Source organism: Octopus bimaculoides, chromosome 4 (genome assembly GCF_046866305.1).
Source record: "Octopus bimaculoides isolate indiv1 chromosome 4, ASM4686630v1, whole genome shotgun sequence".
Taxonomy (NCBI): Eukaryota; Metazoa; Mollusca; class Cephalopoda; order Octopoda; family Octopodidae; genus Octopus; species Octopus bimaculoides.
The window spans coordinates 119660939-119677781 of NC_142931.1; the positions used below are offsets into that span (position 1 = coordinate 119660939).

Below are 16843 nucleotides of genomic sequence, written 5' to 3' on the forward strand. Positions count from 1 at the left end.
TTTTTAGAAAAGATAAGTTTTCAAATTTTCTTAATTTTCTTAATAAGGGAGTAAGATCCTTACCACACAGCCACGCCTACACCTAACTCGGAAAATCGAACGACATGGTCAAACAGTCCAAGCTGCCACTTCCGAACCATACAAATATTCTGCACAGAGCAGGAATGACCATGGAATTAAATTATTCAGTCAAAGATTTTAAAAAGAAAAGTGGCCTTTTAATGAAAAGTGTTTAATTACTGAAAGACAACAAAAGCACAATAAATTTCTTAATCAAGAAAGATAACTCTTACAAAAATACTGCTCGGTTATTTTTCTTGCTAATGTTTTATAATATTTAGTAAATTTTGTGAAACTTTGAAAGCAAAAATAATAGATATCGTTTAAAGTTTATGAATGATGTAAGAGAAACAGAAATTCTTTCTATTGGCTTTTTTTTTCCCCTTTTCTTTCATGTGTTGTAAAATGGAAATATAGACAAATATATATATAACTTGTTTCAAATGTAGATGGCTCACAAAAACCAGTTTTATAAACAATGACTGGATGTTACTTGGCGTTAAAAGATATTTGAGGCGATTATATATAATTTATTACAGGAACGAATATACATGCACTGAGAATATTATGCATATCTTTATGCAATACACTAATGCTATAAATTCTGTAAATGGTGGCGGCGGCAGAGGATGAGATAGTAGTAGTAGTAGTAGTAGTAGTAGTAGTAGTAGTAGTAGTTGTTGTTGTTGTTGTTGTTGTTGTTTAATCTTGTGTCGGCTCTGTCCAAATAATCCTATTGGCAAAATACGTTCTCTTCCACAAAGTCCTGCCCTTATTGCGATGTCGTAGCTTTGTGTGCCTCAGTGACCCTGAGAGCTATACTAGCGGAACACAAGCTCTTAGTTAGAGCCTCTACCCTGCTAGACAGATCGAAAGATACAGACCAATCAAATATCGACCATGTCCTGCCAGAGGTTAAAAATGGATGTACGTAAGGCCAACACCTCCACCGAGAAAAAAAATCGAAGTTACAGAAGCATCGATGACAACTGAAAACCAACAAAACCTGGGATAGGAAAGCATCGTTTTGTGCAAGCGTATGATGTGGTGCAGAAAAATCCGAAAGGAAGCAGAGATCTTAATGGAGTAAAGCAGGAAAACACAACCGAGAGTTAAGAACAAAGGATAAAGGTCGTCGATGGTCTATGGTCCTTTGAGAGCGAAAAGCTTAAGGCAAGGTAAAATAAGTTCTGTCCATAGTAACCATGTCGTTATGTATCGATAAATCACCTAGCAAGACAAGGTCCCAGACACGGCGGTCCTCTCTCGAGCTGATCTGTCAAGTATTTATACTCTGCTGAGGAGAACGCAGATGAGGTGGGTAGGCCACTGCGTTCGAATGCCTGACACACGACTGCCCAAGACACTGTTTCACGGTGAATTGGCAGAAGACAGGCGCACGCAGGGTGGGCAGAAAAGGCACTTCAAAGATATACTCAAAGCCTCAATGAAGTGATTTCGGATCAACCTCGACACCTGGGAAATGCAAGCACAGAACTGCCCTGCCTGGCGTAGCTGCACCAACAAATATGTCACCTCCTACGAACAGAATAGGATAGCAGGAGCACAAAGAAAACATGAGCCGTACAAGTCTAGAACCAAGTCCTTGCCTTCATTCCTAACAGACCACCAGTGCCCGACCTGCGGCAGGACCTGCCGGGAACGCATCGGCTTGATCGGCCACAGCCGGACGCACCGTGACCCATCTTCTTCTCCCATGTGATGTCTTTGGTCATCGTCGACAACGACAGATGAACATTATTATCGATAGCTATATTATCCATTTATTATTTTTTTTTTTGTTCTTTAAGGTGGTATAATGTGATTTGGACTGATATTTCTAGCAATTGAGGCAACCACGTACAGGCACCCTCGTTGACTCGTTATCAAAAGCATTCCCATAATGCCCTGTTCCGTCCTTTTATTTATTTATTTATTTATTTATTCATTTATTTATTAAATGCCAGTCCTCTGATATATCGTAATCCAGTGTCATCTGATGCATCATTTTAAAGACAGTAAGGTATGATTCAACGAAATTTTGGCTACTCTTTCTGGAAAGTCAAACGATCGTTTAGAGGTGCTATTGTTTGTTCATCCGAGCAGCTAGTTGCGAAATATCTTTTTATTCTTTATTTGTTTCAGTCATAGGATTGCGGCCATACTGCAGCAGAGCCTTGAGGATTTAGTCGAACAAATCGACTCCAGTTCTTACTTTCTAAGTCTGGTACTTATTCTATTGGTCTCCTTCGCCAAACCGCTAAGTTACGGAGACGTAAACAAAACTATACTCGCTATCAAGTACTGGTGGGGCACGAACACAAAGGCTGACGCATATATATATATATATATATATACATAAATACGTGTGTGTGTGTGTGTGTGTGTGTGATGCGGGCTTCTTCACAGTTTCCGTCTACCAAATTCACTTACAAGGTATTGGTTGGCCCTGAGCTAAAGTAAAAAAAAAACTTATCCAAAATGCCTCGGTGCGGTGGGACCGAACCCGAAGCCACGTGGTTCTGTTCTAAAATGCGCCTCTTAACCACCACTTATGTCTGTACCTAAATATGCTGTCTATGCGCTGTGAATATTAAACCATGAGCCAGTGATCCAGCGAAGAAGGTACGTGACTTATAAAATCAATGGCAAATGTGAAAGTTGTAAACTTTACGACTCCAACTATTATATTAACTACACTACATGTATGTTACTGTACGACTGTTCGCTCGAAACTCACAACAGAAAAACAAAATTAGATAGGAAGGCATTGATTGACTATCCATCTATTTTCTACAAAATCCATTGCACAAGCATGCAAATTTGCTAACTTTCCAAAATCGACTAAAGCAACGACTTCTACTCTGCTTGAATCTATTACAACATCTGCTTCCACTCTAGCTAAAGGGATTTATTTAGTTTCATTAATAGTATACTACAATACACTATTCTCCCGTCTGTTCGACAGTAGCAATACTCAAAGTTTTACAACTGCCGTCACTATTCCATTAAGCTATTCTACAACTACCAATTTTAGCTAACAATCCCAAAAGCTCTAGAATTGTGGACTCGCTATTGTGTTACGTTTATTTGAACAAATTCAACAAGAATAGGCGTAGGAGTGGTTGTGTTAATAGGCGTAGGAGTGGCTGTGTGGTAAGTAGCTTGCTTACCAACCACATGGTTCCGGGTTCAGTCCCACTGCGTGGCATCTTGGGCAAGTGTCTTCTACTATAGCCTCGAACCGACCAAAGCCTTGTGAGTGGATTTGGTAGACGGAAACTGAAAGAAGCCCGTCGTATATATGTATATATGTCTGTGTGTATGTGTTTGTGTGTCTGTGGTTGTCCCCCCCCCCTCAACATCGCTTGACAACCGATGCTGGTGTGTTTACGTCCCCGTAACTTAGCGGTTCGGCAAAAAGAGACCGATAGAATAAGTACTAGGCTTCCAAAGAATAAGTCTTGGGGTCGATTTGCTCGACTAAAGGCGGTGCTCCAGCATCGCCACAGTCAAAAGACTTGAAACAAGTAAAAGAGTAAAAGAGTAAAGAGTAAGAATATTAAATTCTTTGTGTTGTGATACTTGTGAATCGACTTGATACTGGGTCATGACTTTGAGTCTGCATGGGACTAAATTTAATCGACTAATGAAAACTAACAAAATATATAACAATTCATTGGTCGAGGTTACACTCTTCTTTCCTTCCTCTGCACATGATAAATAATGTAAAGTTGACTGCTCAGCCTCCTTCGTCTCCTCCTTCAGCTTGGGGAACAATCAGGATCCACGGGGAACAAGATGTGAATTGTAGGAAGGATGTGGGACAGTTTTGATGCCCATCTTTATCAAGTAGTTGGTTATCAGGACGGAATTGTGAACTGGTGCATTGCTCTGGTACATGTGTTCTAGACTTTTGCTACGAAATCTCTTCCTAGACGCCCTCAAAAATAATAGATATCGTTTTAAGTTTATGAATGATGTAAGAGAAACAGAAATTCTTTCTATTGGCATTTTTTTCCTTTTTTTTTTTTCTTTCATGTGTTGTAAAATGGAAATATAGACAAATATATATATAACTTGTTTCAAATGTTGATGGCTCACAAAAACCAGTTTTATAAACAATGACTGGATGTTACTAGACGCCCTCAAAATCTTCACAAAGTACTCTCTGTTGACCGTCTGCTCAGAAGGAACACAATGGGTGTAGATTATGCTCTTGCTGTCGAAAAAGAGAATCATCATGAGCTTCCGGTGGACTTGCTTTACCTAGCCTCTTCTACCAACGAAAAACAGATGCTACTCTCATACAAGTTAATCCGTAAGGAAGCTGGGGCATTTCATATGTTTCTGCAGCATTTTTGCTCAGTTTAACACAAACTTTATTGCATAACAGACTTCCATATCGACTTCACATCCCGACTGCATCTGCGAACTAGTCAGCCGTAACAAGCGGTATTTAGCTGAGTGTGTTCACTCTTCTTCAATCGTCTCCTTCAATCTGTAAAGAAAAAAGTTGGCAGATCAGCTTATTAGATGTATAGTACTGATAGGGGATAGGGGATAGGGGAAAGAGTAAAGATTCCTTTCGGTCATGAATGACCATGGGATTACGCCTAGAAGGCCACCCTCCGAGGCACAAGTCCGGGCAAGGTTGTTTTTGGAAGACCAGCAGTCACCTATGCATTCAAGCCTCCCCTCTCCACGCCACCGATGTTATCCAAGGGATAGGCTAAGGCCGATACAGCTTGGCACCAGTGACGTCACAACTCATTTCTACAGTTGAGTGAACTGGAGCAATGACAACACACAGCCTTGTCCAGGAATTGAACTCGCTATCTCATGATTGTGAGCCCGACGTTCTAACCACTGAGCCATACGCTTTCACACAATAATTTAAGGCAGTTATAACTGTTTCTCCTTAAAAAAAGTCTCAAAACTTCTAAAATGCACCTCGCAGATCTTTAAAGTACTTTTTATAAAATCCCTCTTCGGACATAAAAAGGGATTCAACTGCCTTTGAGGTTGATGGTAGCAATTATTTCAATACATTAAATTTGCCTTTTTTGTTATGAAAAATGCATCCATCATTTTCCAAGGTACACTGACTGGTTTTAAAACCAATAATAAGTAAGTCATATCTGTTGTTATTCCTGACACGTTTCTCTAGGAAGAAACATTTAAGAAACATGTCAAGAATATGTAACGACTTCAAATACGCGTTAAAAATTATGTACTTGTTTTGAATGCTGATAACTTAGTATATAAAAAATCTAGTAATATATTCTTCGGATATCAGATTATCAAACATTCATTCTTCCGATTCTCAACAACTGGGACTATTATTGAAACTTAAAGTTCCTTCAAATTCTATGAGCTTGTCCAAGATTATATCATTATTCAATTATTATGCAGGATGGCTACCAAGATATCCTGACATTATACGAATTCTTTCTGATTCGTCTTATTTGCTATTATACACTAAAACGATTGTGGCTTTTGGAAAGCTGAAAGAAGTAATTGCTAATTCTGCACTTCGGCGGCAACTCTCTCCTATGAGGTTCGATCAGTAGATTTCATTTCACGCTCGCTCAATAAGTATGAAAGACAAGGTCCTTCTAACGAAAAGGAAGCAGCAATTATTATTGAAAGCTTACGTGTATGGAAACATTTTTACTATAAAGAACTCATTATTGATAATAAAGCAATGATTATACGATGGTGAATGCATATATGCTCATACACACACACACACACACATAGATAGATAGATAGATAGATAGATAGATAGATAGATAGATAGATAGATAGATAGATTTGCCCTCTTTGTTATGAAAAATGCATATGTAATCGGAAACGTTCTCTGTGGGGCAACCACGTTGCAGTTCAGGCGTTCGCCGCTAGAAATCACTTGATGCGACCCTCAGGCATCAGTATACCGACCGGTGTCGTCGAGTGTTGTCTTACCGCCACGTGGTGCGCCTTTGTCTTGTAGTGTTTCTCCCCTGTTCGTCGATTTTTACAATGGCTGAAACGAAGGAACAGCGTGCTTTCGTGAAATTCTATTTTCTGCTGGGGAAAACGGCGACTGAAACAGTTGTTATGCTTCTTACAGCTTACAAGGACGCTGCCTTAATCAAAACACAAGTTGACGAGTGGTTTTCATGTTTTAGGAATGGTCACTTGTCGCTTGGAGACCAGCCTGGTTCAGGACCTCCATCGACCCCTCGAACGAATGAAAATATCATGAAAATTTATGAACTGATCTTGGAGGATCATCACCGAACAATTGACGAACTGGTTGATATGACTGCTGTGCCCTAGAACTCTTGCCAACGAATTTTGAGCGAGGAATTGTGAATGAAAAGAGTTGCAGCAAAATTTGTACCTTGCTTGCTCACAGATCAAAATCATTCACGATTGAATGCGTGTTGTGAACTGAAAGAACAGCTGGAAATTATCCGGTGCTATTTTCGAAGGTCTTCACTGGTGACGAAAGCTAGTGATACGGAATTTGCAGACGTGGAAGAAGTGAAGAAAAAAAAAACAACGGAGGTGTTAAAATGCATTCACTTTACAAGAGTTCCAGCACTGCTTCGAACAGTGGATAACGCTCTGGACCGATGCATTGCTTCAAATGGAGAAAGCGATAAAAGTGTAAACATATAAAACTAAGTAAATAAAATAATATTGCAAAATTCCGGTTTCTTTTGGGTCCCTCCTCGTATATGGAGGTTCCAGTTGATCCGATCAATGGAACAGCCTGCTCGTGAAATTAACGTGCAAGTGGCTGAGCACTCCACAGACACGTGTACTCTTAACGTAGTTCTCGGGGATATTCAGCGTGACACAGTGTGACAAGGCTGACCCTTTGAATTACAGACACAACAGAAACGGGAAGTAAGAGTGAGAGAAAGTTGTGGTGGAAGAGTACAGCAGGGTTCGCCACCATCCCCTACCGGAGCCTCGTGGAGCTTTAGGTGTTTTCGCTCAATAAACACTCACAACGCCCGGTCCAGGAATCGAAACTGCGATCCTATGACTGCGAGTCCGCTGGCCTAACCACTGGGCCATTGCGCCTCCACACACACATACATATATATGTATGTATACATATATATATATATATATATATATATATATATATATATACACACACACACACACACACACACACATATATATATATATATACATATACATATACATATACATATACATATACATTTATATACACACAGAAATACATACACACGCATGTACGCACGCACACACGCGCACTAACACATGCATACAAACATGATGATGGCCGTCCACTCGTGACCGAGGAAAACTATTGCTGACCTTTAGGAACATTGCGACCCCTTTGGTGGCTAAAAAGCCTTGACCAGCATACACGACAGCAAACATTTCAAGGCAAGCCCCTATGCTTGCAATGCGCTTTCGAGCAGCCCGCTTAAATTCTTTATATATATATATATATATACATATGGTGGTGGTTGTCTACTCCTTACACAGAGTTTGACCACCTTCTGCACCTACACCTTAGCCCTTTCATGGCGTCTGATGTGGCTTTTTAAACCAGACAGTGTTTTGAAAAAACACCCACACAGATTGCACCTCTGATTTGCACCATCAATACCTGCAAGTAAGTTCTGCTCACTGTGGATCCTAACATGTCTTTTAATATATATATTACGTCATATGTAAACAAACAAGTTTGTTTTTGAAGCGCGCTGAAATATATTGTTGTACAAGTAGTAGTAGTAGTAGTAGTAGTAGTAGTAGTATGTAGATGGATGGATGGATGGATGGACGGACGGACGGACGGACGGACGTATGATGGAGGTGTACACTCAGACTGCAGTAAGAGTAATAAAAAAAAAAGACATCAAAAACCTTGTATGTACGTAACAACGAATTCAATTACCTCATGCAAATTTAATGTTATGTCCCTGAAAAGCTCTGAGCGTAGGTGAAATTTAAAACAATAAGTTATTTGAAACAAGAAAGATAACTCTTTCAAGCATACTAAAGTTTTTTTGTTTTTTTTTCGTTTTCTGTTATTTATAGTATCCTTCAGCTATTTTAACTGCTTCCAGATAATGGGTTGTGCGTACGTAGGAGCACGCTATCGATATTATTGCAGCTTTCGGCAACATAATTGGTTATTAATTATTAATTTCGAGTTAATATATAATATTGATTTCTCTTAAGAAGCACAAGGCTTCGTATTCATAATGAAATTATACACATTGGTGTTCATATTTTTTCGATTGTTCTCTTCAAACAGTTAATTATCAATATAAATATAGTGAAATGGATTATAAGTGATCACGGAAGTAGAGTCACGATTGTATTTATTGTACAATAGCTGAAGAGGCTGACTGCCAAAGTTAATACGTCAAATACATCGATTGTTACAGATTGTTTTGTGTGTGTGTGTGTGTTTTGAGGGAATTTGTTCTATTCTGGACTCGTTATGACGTAAGCACTGTGAATGGAACGAAGAAGACAAAAACTTGTGAAAGTCCGTCACATGGTTCGTACATGAAGTTCATACGGTTTCGTTTTATCACAGTGGGACGCTGAAATCTGCCTGAGAATTATAATGTTGAGGGTACGAGTGTGTGTGAGACAGGTATTCAACCACTTACTCTTATACTCCAATGAATAAATTCAAAATAGGATAAAAATCTTTTACAAGAATTTTATCAGGAAGCTAGTGTGTAAAAAATTCATAAGGGAAATTTCTATTCCCAAGAATATAATTATTCGTTTATATTTATATAAGGGCATTACTACAGAATAATGCCACACACTAGACTTCCCAAATAAATACATTTTATTACCGAATGCGAGGAAAAGCAACTCTTAAAAAAAACAACCTTTTTTAAAAATAATAAACTCAGCTACGTATCGACCGATTTCACGATTACCAGAATAAAATCTAGTTTTCACTCGTCAGCACAGTACAGTAAAGATATATAAAAATAAACAAAATCCTCGCCTTACCAAAACGAACACCTTATGTATCCGACATAGCAAACGGAATAATGTTTATCCCTATACATCTCTGCAAAAAAAGGTTGGTTTTTTTTAAGAGTTGCTTTTCTTTATACTCCAATGAGTAGATAATTCAATCGATTGAACAACCAAATACTTTGATACAAACATGGCTATTTTAATTACCCTTTAGCATTTACATAACTCTCTTAAATGTAATCCTTATTTATTCACATTGTTTTGAATTAACTATGCATTATCTTGAAGCGTTGAGATTTTGATGGTGTAACTGATTATTTTTGTAATGACACTTTACGGTTGGGGTGACAGGCCAGATTTGTTCAATTTGAACATAAAAACTGTAGAATATTTGGGCTGGATACGGCCGGTTTAAATGCTAAAGGGTTTATACTGCTTTTATTGCGTATAAAGGATTTCTATTAAGATGGTCGGCTATTCGCAATATCAATGAATACTTATTCACTGTTTCCTAAATATCGGACCCGACAAAACTCGTCTAGGCATAAGGCTGGCTGTGAGGAGACACCATTGACAAGGTCCAGAGAGGCCGAAATACGTCTAGCGTTTTCGTTAGCCATTATTGGGACAATGTTTGTCTCCTTCCAGTATATATTGCCTTTTTAAACACAGCACGGCTTTAAGAGATGTTATCTCTGGACGAACACTGCATTAATTTGCTTTTCAACAATTTATGATACAAAGTATGATACGTACATGGTTATTTTAATTTGATACTTTTTTAATGCATATAACATATACAATGTGTAATATTGTGATAGCGAGAAGCCCTACAGAAAACTTGCTTTCCAGTTTGCAACGTCTTCCAAAAGGCATCTTCTCTGGTAAGCTCGTGGTATGTTGCACACACAGACTGGACATTCTGTTTGCAGCTGTTGAGGGACGAGCTGTATCCATGTTTGTTGTTTTTCTATATCTTTTTTATTCGACTTCTTTTTTTAGCTTATTCTTTTTTATTTGATTGTAACCTCTTATTCACTTTTTCTTTTTTCCCTACTCTCTTTGTCAGACTATCAATATATATAATTACTATTATAAAAACCAGGAGAGCAGATGGAGATAAGAGTAATAAACTTTATTAATTCATTGATAAGACCTACAATTGTTTCAATTCATCGCTTGTACATTATTTACATTTGACGGATATTTGTCCTCATCTTGTTTGTTGTTAGCACAACGTTTCGGCTGATATGCCCTCCAGACTTCATCGGGTGTCTTGGGGAAATTTCGAACCTGGGTTCTCATTCCTAAGGTATTTTTCGATGTTGTTGCTGTTGTTGTTATTGTTATTATTATTATTATTATTATTATTATTATTATTATTATTATTATTATTATTATTATTATTCAGGTCACTGCTTGGAATCGAATTCGGAATCTTGGGGTTAGTAGCCCGCGCTCTTAACCACTACGCCATATGCCCGTGGGCATATGGGCGTAGTGGTTCTAAATATAGAACTATATCATCGCTTGCAGTATAAAATCAATCAAATTTAATTTAATTTATGTGCATATGCGTATATATGTATATACGGAATACCTAGTTATTTCACTTCTCTACTCCCATAATTTAATAACCAATCTATTAGGGATTTTTACATATCACCATTTATCGTAGTTTTGCATGGGTATGTCTGCATTAACATTATTGTTATTTATATTAATTTATGACAATAACTATTTTTATAACTTTTTATAACTGTATATAATTTTATATTATTTATTAATTTTAATGGTTCACTGAATTTATCCTGTTTGATCATTTAATGTTTTCATTATATTTTGAATATGATGTACATAAATTTCTTTGTACGCTCTTCCCTGGTGATATTCTGAGTTGTGATAATTAACCCAATTGATTTAATTAAATTAAATCAAATTCGATTGATTTTATATTACAAGCAACGAATTGAAACAACTGTAGGTCTTGGCAATGTATTAATAATTTTTTATTAATCTTATATCCATCTTCTTTCTATGTTTTTATAATAATGTGTGTGTGTGTGTGTGTGTGTGTGTGTGTGTGTGTGTGTGTGTGTGTGTGTGTGTGTGTGTGTGTGTGTGTCTATATTATTAGGTATTCAGCCACTATAATCTTGGATATTTTTATCCCTCTGAGGTTTATATATCCTAACTTGTACTTTAATATATATATATATATATATATATATATATATATATAGAGAGAGAGAGAGAGAGAGAGAGAGAGAGAGAGAGAGAGAGAGAGAGAGAGAGCAGACTCCTCGGATTTTAAATGTTTATTGTATGACTTACAGATATCTATATATATAAAACTCAGTGTGTGTGTGTGTAAACTTGCATACCTTCTGAAATTTGCAACTGATTTTCTTCAAACTGAGAACATACATTACTTATATTCCAGAGATGATTTTAGACTCTTAAAATTTTTTAACATAATGAATAATGGGGCCTCTGAGGTCCTAAAACCTTCTTTCCTGGGGTGAGTACGACTACTTTGGAGAAGGGTGGTAATTTGCTAAGATATTGATATAATTTGCCTTTTTCTATTGACATTTCATTATTAACGTACAATTATCATCTTAGTTTATTATGTCATATTTCTTGACATAATGTCTCCAAAAAAAGAGATCCTCCATTGGTCGAGAAACGACGGTAGCAGAGAAATTGAAAAGAGGAGCGAATGAATTATCACATGAGACTTCAATTAGACAATCGCAAAATGCTGCATATACAGCTATTGCAAGAGCAATGGAAAGCGATGATCAGTGTAGTATTCGCCTAGCCAGGAATGCTGCATTAACGGCATCAGCCAATCCACTTTCCTTATCACGTCCTTTCTTTCGTGAAGATTTCTCTCATTTGGTGCTGTTGAGCGCGCCTACAAGCTTAATTTATCACATAGATGTAGTTTCTATGTCTCTGCTGGTTGTTCAGTGTGGTAGCAGCAGCGCCGACAACCGCAAAGAGAGTATTTCCACTGAGAGTTTTTTGGTACGTTCAAAAATCACATACTCACCACCGACTCTTCCATGACAAGGCTGGGGCCTGGAATCTTCCAAACAGACGCATGACATCTCACTTAGTCGAATTAGCCCTTCATTTACTCCACAAATGTTTTGTCATCAATGTTGCACTTCTCCGTATCACATGTTTCAACTTAACTGTACCATATATACAGGCTATGAAATATCAACCGTATCAATCTCAATAATAATTAACGTAGCTGTTCTTTTAAAGGAGATAAGCTGGCAGAATCGTTAGTACTCTGGGCGAATTGCTTGGTAGCATTTCGTCCATCTTTACGTCCCGTGTTCAAATTCCGCCGGCGTCGACTTTGCTTTCCAGCCTTTCGGAATCAATAAAATAAGTAGCAGTTAAACACTAAGGTCGATGCAACTGATTCATCCCCTGCCCGGAAAGTGCTGTCCTTGTGCCAAAATTTGAAATCACTGTAGCTGTACTTTACATTTTATATATATATATATATATTCCTCAAACGTGTTTTTGTTTAAAGACTTTTTGTGATAAAGTGCTGTACATATTAAGATGTCTATCCATGAATCTACATCAATGAAACGCACTTCAGATATATTTCGGTCGGTACTACTTAAATACAGATATGTGTGTGCATGTATGTATATGCATAAATATGTGTGCGCGTGCGCGCAAGTGTATGTGCTTGTGGCTCCGAGTATCGTTTCTGTGCGAGATGGTACCAAAAAGTTCCCGGATTAGTTATGTTTTATATTTAAAAAATTACTTATTTACCCGAGTTTTAACATCATCTCTTTCGAAATAGTCACCTTGTGCAGCAATACACCGGTCCCAGCGTTCCTCCACTTTTAGAATCCGGCCTGGAAGTCGTTTTTCGTAAACGAGTCGAGGACCTTCTGCGATTCACTCTGAATCTCGGCAACCGTGTTAAAACGGTGACCTTTGTCGCCAAAATAATACCGTGTATGTTATTATTTAGTTGTATTTCTAGGTTTTTTGCAAATGGGGATAGAGCTGGTTTCTAATATACATCCAAGACACAGTCATTGGAATTTCGACATCAACAGGCTTGTTGTGCAAGTATGTGTGTATATGTAAGAGTATTCGGAGTCAGTGCATGTGCAAATCTACATATTTTATTTTATATATGTATACGCATACATACTTGGATGGATGGATGGATGGATGGATGGATGGATGGATGGAGGGAGGGAGGGAGGGAGGGAGGGAGGGAGGGAAGGAAGGGAGGGGAGGAGGGAGAGAGGGAGGGGAGGAGGGAGAGAGGGAGGGGAGGAGGGAGAGAGGGAGGGGAGGAGGGAGAGAGGGAGGGGAGGAGGGAGAGAGGGAGGGGAGGAGGGAGAGAGGGAGGGGAGGAGGGAGAGAGGGAGGGGAGGAGGGAGAGAGGGAGGGGAGGAGGGAGAGAGGGAGGGGAGGAGGGAGAGAGGGAGGGGAGGAGGGAGAGAGGGAGGGGAGGAGGGAGAGAGGGAGGGGAGGAGCGAGAGAGGGAGGGAGGAGGGGGGATGGATTAAACATTGTATATCATTTTGTTCCTATTTCATCTTCCTTCAAGACATAAATTACTGAGATGATGAAATGATTAAAACATAATTTCGCCCAAGCATAAGAAAAATATGCATTGAAGAAATTGTTCCAGTAAACATGGTATTTTATACAAGAGAAAATAAAGATATAACTTCTTTGAGAGTACTAATCATTTCCTGTTAATCGGGCAGATTTTGTCAGATTAACGGGAAATAATTCCCAAATAAATATTACGGTATCATGAGTTATTTCCCTTGTAATAATTATAAAAGTCGTCATCGGCGTCGTTGTCATGTATTGTATGCCTACAGTGAATGTCTTCTAGATTAAGACCGTGTTCTGCAAACCAGTTCGTAATATTGTCCATCCATTTTGTTCTTTGCCTGCCCCGAATATAGCCATAATAGATTAGCTTGTGTTTTTTTTCACGATGTTCGGGAGTTGTCGTCTTTCAATTTTATTTGTTCAAAACTGCGTTTAAAATGTTCTTCTCCCGTACAAATAAGGGATTTCTGGCTGTATTTTCATGTTGCGTTATCCGTCGGAATGATTTAGAATCAATATCCTTTTGTTTCATCTTACCATGGCACTTTACGATCAGTTCCTGCCGTCTTACTGCTGCCAGGACCTTTCCAATAGGGTAGAGCAAAGTATCATCAGAGACGACTACTCTGACGACAGCCGGTGTTAGGGGTGGAAGACTGTGGGCGCGCGAATGAGAGAGTGGCCCTGGCTAGTGCCGTTGTCGGCAGGCCGCCTCGATCAGCAACAGTACTGAGGAGACTGAAGGTATGTAGAGCAAAATAAAACAGTCATTTCCAATCGCTAGGTCGACCAGAGTTCAGGGCTTTTTCAATTGAGGATGCAAGGGAACCAGCCACCAGTACCCGGGGCCGCTTTCGGGATCTTAAGAGAGATCTTCGGAAGCCTCCCAAGTCGAGCAATAATGATCAGCGAGAGTTGGGCGTCAGACAGGTATGTAGTCTCATCTGAGGGTGTGGTGAATGGCCGTTGCCACGCAGCTGAGGTGCGGGCGGCAGGGCAGCTGCTGCATCACCACACTGAGGGTACATTCAAGCTCCGCGGTGTAAGACTAACGCAAAAGAGATGATGGAAACAGCCACACCCCAAACAGTGCATGCCTCTCTCCCGCCTACTGGTGGTGGCACAACTGCTGCAGATAGCTCCCTGTGTGGGTGGGGGGTGGGGCGTACAATCGGGGACTGGAGCACTATTCGATAACGAGAGTGTTACTCTCTTTTTACTCTTACTTGTTTCAGTCATTTGACTGCGGCCGTGCTGGAGCAAATCGACCCCAGGACTTATTCTTTGTAAGCCTAGCACTTATTCTATCGGTCTCTTTTGCCGAACCGCTAAGTTACGGGGACGTAAACACACCACCATCGAATGTCAAGCGATGTTGAGGGGGGTGGCAAACACAGACGCACAAACATATACACACACATATATACATATATACGATGGGTTTCTTTCGGAAAGACTTTCAGTTTCCGTCTACCAAATCCACTCACAAGGTTTTGGTTGGCCCGAGGCTAAAGTAGAAAACACTTGCCCAATGTACCATACAGTGGGACTGAACCCGGAACCATGTGGTTGGGAAGCAAGTTTCTTACCATACAGCCACGCCTGCGCCTAATTGTCTAAGATATTTGTTAAAAGGAAGAGATCTTGCTTTCCAGGTCGAACCACTACTTCTTCGCATTGAGATGTCACAGTTACGGTACTATGGACAATTGATGAGAACATCGCAGGAAAGAATCACAAGAATCACAGATTCGCCAAGTTGAGCCAATTGGCAGGAGACCCACGGGTAGACAAAGAACGAAATGGTTGGATAATAATATCCATAGCCTCTGTTGATCACGCTTGAGAATCCAGCTAGAAAATCTGACGACGGTTGCTTCTGATATGAAGGATGTACCTTTAAACTTTGTATATGAATAAACAGAGTGGAGGCGCAATGGCCCAGTGGTTAGGGCAGCGGACTCGCGGTCATAGGGTCGCAGTTTCGATTCCCAGACCGGGCGTTGTGAGTGTTTACTGAGCGAAAACATCTAAAGCTCCACGAGGCTCCGGCAGGGGATGGTGGCGAACCCTGTTGTACTCTTTCACCACAGCTTTCTCTCACTCTCACTCTTACTTCCTGTTTCTGTTGTGCCTGTAATTCAAAGGGTCAGCCTTGTCACACTGTGTCACGCTGAATATCCCCGAAAACTACGTTAAGGGTACACGTGTCTGTGGAGTGCTCAGCCACTTGCACGTTAATTTCACGAGCAGGCTGTTCCGTTGATCGGATCAACTGGAACCCTCGACGTCGTAAGCGACGGAGTGCCAACAAAATATTGAATAAACAGAGCTACAGATGTAGTATTGATACCAAAACTTGAAATATTCCCCAGTGCGTTCTAATGCAACATCCATTTTTTAGTGGTGAATATTTTACCTTTGTATATGGATGCTTACATTTCGAAAACCTGTTATGTATTCTTGTCTTATATCAGTAATGTTATGTAACTAAGACTTCGATAGAAATATTTTAAAAATATTTCAAAGAAGTTCCTCATGATTCTTGTTTAAGATAGTTCACGTATCCTTTTTCAGTTACTGGAGTTAAATAAACTATGTTTTGATAGAAAATCGTGTGCATCGAAATTGTTCAAATGTGAAATTCTGTCACAGAACAGTCTGACGTAATAAAACATATCTATGGCAACAAAACAAACGTTTGATGACAACAAAACCGCATTGGAATGAACACACACACACACACAGAGTATACATGTATGTGTGTGTATGTGTGTGTGTATGTGTGTGTGTGTATGTGTGTGTGTTTGTCTGCAGTTGTCTCTCTCTCTCTCTCTCTTCATCTATCTGTACACACATGCGCGCGCGCACAGGCGCGCACGCACACACACAGTATACATGTATGTGTGTGTTTGTCTGCAGTTGTCTCAAGTTTTTTTCTCTCTCCCTCTCTCCTCTCTCTCTCTCTCTATCTATACACACACACACATACACGCTACTATAGCCTCGGGCCGACCAGAGCCTTGTGAGTAGATTTTGTAGATGGAAACTGAAAGAAGCCCGTCATATATATATATATATATATTTATATTTATATGTGTGTTTTGTATCTGCATTTGTCCCACCCACCCACATAGCTTGACAACCGCAGTTGATGTGTACGTTCCCATAACCT

The 16843-nt window shown here is 39.4% G+C and overlaps 1 long non-coding RNA gene across 1 annotated transcript; it reads right to left on the reverse strand.

The window, feature by feature from the left end:
• Window positions 1-444: 444 nt before the first annotated feature.
• Window positions 445-16401, reverse strand: LOC149136214 (uncharacterized). The gene is made up of 2 exons (XR_016241661.1): window positions 16088-16401; window positions 445-4561 (listed from the first exon to the last, which is right to left on the reverse strand). It is a non-coding gene; the product is annotated as an uncharacterized LOC149136214 (long non-coding RNA).
• Window positions 16402-16843: the final 442 nt, after the last annotated feature.